This window comes from Sceloporus undulatus, chromosome 6 (genome assembly GCF_019175285.1).
Source record: "Sceloporus undulatus isolate JIND9_A2432 ecotype Alabama chromosome 6, SceUnd_v1.1, whole genome shotgun sequence".
Taxonomy (NCBI): Eukaryota; Metazoa; Chordata; class Lepidosauria; order Squamata; family Phrynosomatidae; genus Sceloporus; species Sceloporus undulatus.
The window spans coordinates 103569718-103576442 of NC_056527.1; positions in this window are offsets into that span (position 1 = coordinate 103569718).

Here is a 6725-nt window from a genome sequence, read left to right on the forward strand (position 1 = left end):
AACAACAAAAACCAAGGGAGATGTGATCATAGAATTTCCTATTAGAGTATCACACATGTGTAACCCATTCACAGCAGTCCTGGAAGGGGTAAAGTCTCTGGGAGCAGGGACGTAACCAAGAGGGGGGGGTTCTTGGGGTCCAGACCCCCCCTTCCATTAGAAAAATGAATGGTGTGTGCTGCTGCACTGCCGCACCCAAGCCCCATTATAATGGTGGCACTTAGTCTGGACCCCCCCTTCCTAAAATCCTAGCTATGTCCCTGCTGGGAGAACAAAGGGGACACTTCTTAGGGGCTTTTCTGAAAGCTCAAGGCCATAAATATCCACAGGGAATCACCATCAAGAGTTCATGTAGGGGCAGCCAGCTGAGGGGTAGGGTGCAGTGAGGCAGGAGCAAAAGTGTCCAGGGAAGAGAAAAATGGCACTGCTCTAGCTTTCCACTCCCATTTGACCCCTCTGATATTGTGCACATCATTCAGGATCACATCCTATTCATCATCTTCTCACAGCTATTCTATTACCATATTACATTTTTACCCACAGAGTCCACCCCTGCTGATGAGTTCTCTGCCTATTTATGAAAGCTGTCCCTCATATTTATCTTGTGTATAGCCCAGCAAGATTGTCAAACAACTTGCAATGGTTTCTGTTGGATTCATGGTTTACATTCACAGTTTTGGATCCCCAAAACATTTCAGGCATAACATTTGAGTAAACCAAGTTACTAAAGGTTGTTGTGTCCTTCTCAAAACTTGGAAAGCTACTTTTTTAAAGAAGCCATTTGTTTCCATTGATCACTGTAATATTTTAGAAAGCAATTCCTTTGAGGTAATTATGCAATTATGACAATGTTTAAAAGTAATGTGTTGCACTGCCTGTTGGTTTTTGTTACTTTAAGGAAACAGCTCCTTAAAACTGATAGACAAGGCTTAAACAATTTCTGCTAACGTGCCTAAAAAATATCCTTTTGAAAGAAACTAGATTGTTATTTTCTTGCAACATTAAAAGTAAATTTAATGACACACATTTAGTTACACTTGAAAAGTAAATTTATATTATCCCTGTTATCCATTTTAAATTTGTTTCTCTCAGAATATTTTCTCTCCGCTCCCAATACAATTCCAGCTCCCTGGGTTGGTTTATTTTATCCCAATATAAAATTGGAAAGAAACTGGAACAAAATCTAATATTTTCCAATCAGTCTGGATGTGCCCTTACACAAGTCTTTGAAGGTTTATGGCCAGGGTCACAATTTGCAACTTTCTATATCCTATTAAATCCCATCCCATCCTCACAACAAACTGTAGACTTTATCACACAAGGGAAAAAATCGGGGGATTCAAAAGGCATTATCCAGGGAAAGTCATGCAATCGTGGCTAAGATTATCACACACACTGCGATTAGAGAGGGCTTATCTGGGAATAACCAGGGAATAACCAGCAAGAAATCATTCACAGGATTTCCCAGTGTATTATTTGTTGATAGTCATTCCCTGTTTATTCCCGGGGTAAGTCCTCTCTAACAGCAACATCATGTGATAATCTTAGCTGCGATTGCACGACTTTCCCTGGATAATGCCTTTTGAATCCCCCAATTTTCCCTCATTTGATAAAGTCCACTGTTTAAATACCTGTGGCTTTAATACTGTACTTCATCAATGCATCTGAAGGTTGAAATACATAAATGAACTGAGTAGGTCTTAAAGATGGTGCCAGATTCCTTCCCACCTGCCTTTCCCTTCTTATGCCCTAGCAGACTAACACAGCTTTCCTCTCCCAGTCTGTACATTCACAACTGTTCCTTCTTCTGCTCCCTCCCTCCCTTCTCTCTTTGTGCTTTTTGCAGCTGGTACTGTGCCAGTTCTCCATGAGTTCTCAAACATAATAGTTAATACCACTAAGGTTTACCCAGCTGTCTCCTTTGGGATCCTTTGGGTGTATGCCATCCTGCCCTGCTGACTTGAATTCGTTCAGGTATTCCACGTATTTGTTAATGTGTTCTTTTGTTATCGTGACCTGTCTTCCCATCCATCATGTCTATCCTGTTATTATTGCTGTGTATCCCATCATCCTTTGCCTTCTTTATAACTCCAAGCCAACACAAGAGCAATATAATTTGTCTAAAGATTAGTTAGGAATGACTGGCAGCCTTTTGCCTAAAGAAATGGGGAAAGGCAATTTAGTCTATGTCCCTTGAGGGGAAAACCAGATACTATCATACCTCAAGCTCAAGTCTGCAGCAACCATCTTGGGACTTTCTAACTACAGTTCCTGTGGTATTATCATTTAGTCATGATGATTTTGGGACTTTTCTCTTTCACCCTCATCCTAATTTCTGCAATGATTGATATACTGAAGAGTCTGTGAGTCCAAAACTCAGTTTTTAAAAATTACATTTGAGTGGTCCAATAAACAGTATTACTCAACTCTGATCTTTTGACTTTGCTCATGAAGCACACAGATGTGGAGATTATCACACGGGGATAAAACAAGGTTGAGAACAAAGCAGATCACTCTCCCATCCTTATCCCGTCCTTATCCTGATCATGTGAAAGCATTTCAGAGACTTTGCACTTTGTCTCATCATTGAAGTGGAATTGTATTAATTTGATGGACAATTCCACTTCATTGATGGGACATTGAAAGGTTAAGAGCAACATCATGTGAAAGTCTTTCTCACGATCATGGTCCATCAGTTCAATGATGGGATAATGACCAGATAAGCGCGACATCTGATAATCTTCACACAATCGCATGATAAGGACGGGAAAAGGATGAGACAAGGATGTCCTTTTCCCCATGTGATAAATCTCCTGTGTTTTTTTCTTCTCTGAAACATGACAGCAATTTTAAGTCTGGATGGACACAACTCAGTAGCAAGACAATATAAGACCAAAGCCTGGTGCAGAGGTGAACAGAAAACAAAGTGTTGAGGAATGGCTTGAATCATGACTTGGTTGTACTTAGAGCAGACCCACTGAAATCAATGGGACTTAATACAAACAAAAATCCATCAGTGATACCTTTATTGGCCAATAGAAATGCACAATATACTTGTTGAAATCTGTCAAAGCTCCATGGGCTTCTTCATCAGGCAAGATGTTACAAACCAAACAAGAGAAAACAGGTGAAGATGTTTGTAACATCTTTCCTGATGAAGAAGCCCATGGAGCACTGAAAGCTTGCAACAAGTATATTGTGCATTTCAGTTGGCCAATAAAGGTATCACTGATGGATTTTCGTTTGTATTTGTTAAATGGCCAACACAGCTACCCCTGAATGTTTTCTGCAATAGGACTTAAGTTAGCCATTTGTTGTTGTGTTCCTTGAAGTAGTTTCCATGGTGGGGCCATACACCTGGAGGGACTGGCACTCACCCAACAGTCAAACTGGATCCAGCAGCCACACTGGACCCTAAATGGGTTCTCCAGAGGCCGCAGTGCCACTCCCCTCAGTAGTGGCAGCTTCATGGGGAAGCGGTGCTTTCAGGGTCCAGCATGGTAGCAGCTGCAAACTCTGAAAGCTTTTTAGCAGCAGTCTGGGTGGCTAGATGGGCGGGTGAGGCAGTTCACTCCTCATGGCACTGGGTGACACCAACCTCAGGGATGCTACTGCTAGTACCTAATTGTCTGCTAAAGAAGTACAGGGGTCTCTCCACATTCACTGGGATTAGGGGTGAAGGACCACTGTGAATGTGGAAAAAACACAGATAAAAAACTATTCTTTTTACCCTAGGAATCTCCAGGTCCTCCAGTGCAACTCTATGGTCAACTTCTGCCAGAAGTTGGTCATGGAATCATGCTGGAGGACCTACGAATGGCCAGAGAAGTGTTTTCTCTAGGAATTTCTAATTCTTCAGCACCACTCTATCGTCAACGTCCAGCAGAACTGCCCTGGAGGACTTAGAGAGTTCTAGAGAGAACATATTAATCAAAACCACAAATAATCAAACCCAGCAAAGACAAAGCTGCAAATGTGGGGGCCAACTGTATTGCCCAGGAACACATCTACATCAGTAACTGACGTGTGCCTGTAATTTTGCTCAGTGGTGCACCCTTCTGATGAAGGAGCCCGTTGTGGTTTTGCTGTGGTTCAGAATGTCCTGTGGTTAAGAATGCATGCCTCCCATCCCCATGGACTAAACTCCGGTCCCCGAGGTGACCCCAAGAGAATAGGCCATAATTGCTTAACTGCAGGACACTAGGGTCTCTGAGGCTGGATCATTCGAACAGGAACAAGTAGGGAGTCCATTTGTACAGGGCTCAGGGTCAAGTTATGCAACCGGCCAGCCTGGGAAACCCGTGAATTTTATGTGCAGCAAAGAGAGGGTGTTGAGTTCCCTGGGCCCAATAACGAGCCCAGCAGCTGCATCCCGCAAGGGTCAGGTTACTGCTGCAACCTTTTGGGATTGGCAAAGTCAGCGGCCACAAGAGAGAATGGAAGGTGGCAAGGGGGGAGAGAGGAGAAGAGAGGAGTCGGGGGCTGCAGGAGGGAGATGTGGGGGCTTTGGGCTCACATTCCTGAGGGCCAAGAGAGGGAAACCTTGAGAAACAAGGCCAGTGCACAATAGGAGCAATATATAGTGACATTCACAGCTCTCGGAATCTCTATAAGGACAATGGGAGCAATATATAGTGACACCCATGACTTTCTGAGTCTCTATAAGGATGTGAGAAGGAAAGAAAGATGGCAGGAAAGTGATGACGTGTAGGAGCAAAGCCCATCACTTCTGGCATGAATGCCACTTTTCAAGTACCTTGAACGACTGCCTCTCAGTCCCACTGTCCAAATCCAAACCTGCTTCTTTCTTGGAATATATTCTCAAATGACACCCAAAAAAAAGCACATTTGCACTCCTGTTACCTTGTCCTTGCAGACATGCACTGCTAATGCAAGACAGGAAGCAGACTAGTAGGCATTTGAGCTGATGTATGTGTCCCGTTTGAATTATCCTCCCATGACACCTATAGCAATTCGGTTTTGTGAGAGGAGGAACAATGACGAATGAGCCTTATTTTGTCATGGCAGGGAGCGTATTGGCCTTTACCTCCTGTGAGCAACACTGCCTATCCATTAGGCACATGCTACCCACCTTTGAGTCTATGTGGGCTTTGGCTCAGCGCATGGCCTGGGGTTCCCCACCATGTCCTTGCTTCACCCTGCTGTGCCAGGAGCTGCAGCTGGTGGGGTCAGTTTCCCCACCTCATCTTCGACTTATCACCCTTCCCCAGGGCCTCTTTGCAGAGGGATGGGGTTACCTCAGGCCAAGTTGCAAGTCCCATAGGCGACTGAGGAAATGACCAAAACTGAGCAGGGACAGCCTGCAAACAGCGGGATTGAGACCTCACTGTCACTGAGGCCCTGGTATGCCCTTGAAGGTCATGAGCTGTCTGAAGACAATGGCGCAGCTCATCACGCATGCTCCACACATCCTTTAAATCAGGCAGAGCTTAGAAATGTTCCTTTTTTTAGACTACACATTCCAGAATCCCCCACTGATCATGCTGGCTAGGGAATTCTGTAGTCCAAAACATTTATGAACTCTGCGGGGTTCAGCAGAAGATAGATTGCTATCTATCGAGACTGGTATCTCAGACAGTCAACATGATATAGGTTTGGGTGTGGAACTAGGATGCCACGAGACCAGGGTTTGAATCTCCTCTCAGCCATGGAAATCTACTGGGTGACCTTGCGCAAGTCATACTCTCTCAACCTCAGAGGAAGGCATTGGCAAAGCCACTCTGAATAAATCCTGCCAAGAAAACTCTGTGATGGGATTGCAATAAGTTGGAGTCAACTGGAAGACACATAACAATAACAAAGATTAGTATCTATTAATAGATCAACAAAGGATTTGCAGTGCAGCAGAAAGGATTTCTGATGAGCAACAATTTAAACTCCAGAAACATCGATAAGGGCAGAGCATTGTAATTGTGGAAGTTACAGTCCTTCACAAGTAAGACTTGCTAAAACAAAATGTTGCAGCGTGGCCACCTGACTAGAACAGTGAAGTGACAAGTACCTCTGTTCACTGTTTTAATCTTGCAGCTATGTCCTCTTCCATAATACTACCTATCATTTCTCTACTCACTCCATTTTTAGTTTCTCCTTGCAGTAGTCAAAATCCACTGTATATAAGGCAAAGGAAACAGGATTCCTTAGAAATCCAGCAATTGATCACCCCATCCCACATCCCAATACAAACATACATTCAGGCAGGGCCAATCCTGGCATCCAGCAATGAAGCAACAGCTTCAGGCAGTTGATGTTGAGATGGCAGCAGCAGCAGCAGCAGCAGCAACAACTACTACTACTACTACTACTTGGCCTTTCCATCTGAGACCCCACAGCCATTCATTCACCTGCCATTGTGGTCAGCACTGCAGGGTCATCATTGGGGATGTGAGTGGGGGGTGCGGAAAGCACTGGGTAACACTTCAAAAAGGGGTGCCACCTGGTGTGCTGGTGGGAAGGGGCCCTCTGGGTCTGGCTAGTCTGGTGGAAAAGCAAATTGAATCCCTTTCCTGTTTGCCCAGGAGCAATGCCAGACCTGTAAAGGCTGTGGGGTGGTGGTGGCAGCCCTTTCCCACCAGTGGCCACTGGTGGGAAGGAGCTGCCCTCTGATGGCTTTGCTGGCCAGACAGGAAAGCAAGTTCCTCTCTTTCCTGCCCTGCCAACAGCTCCGCCCAGCCCAGAGAAGGCTGTTGAAGAGAGGATGGGGATAT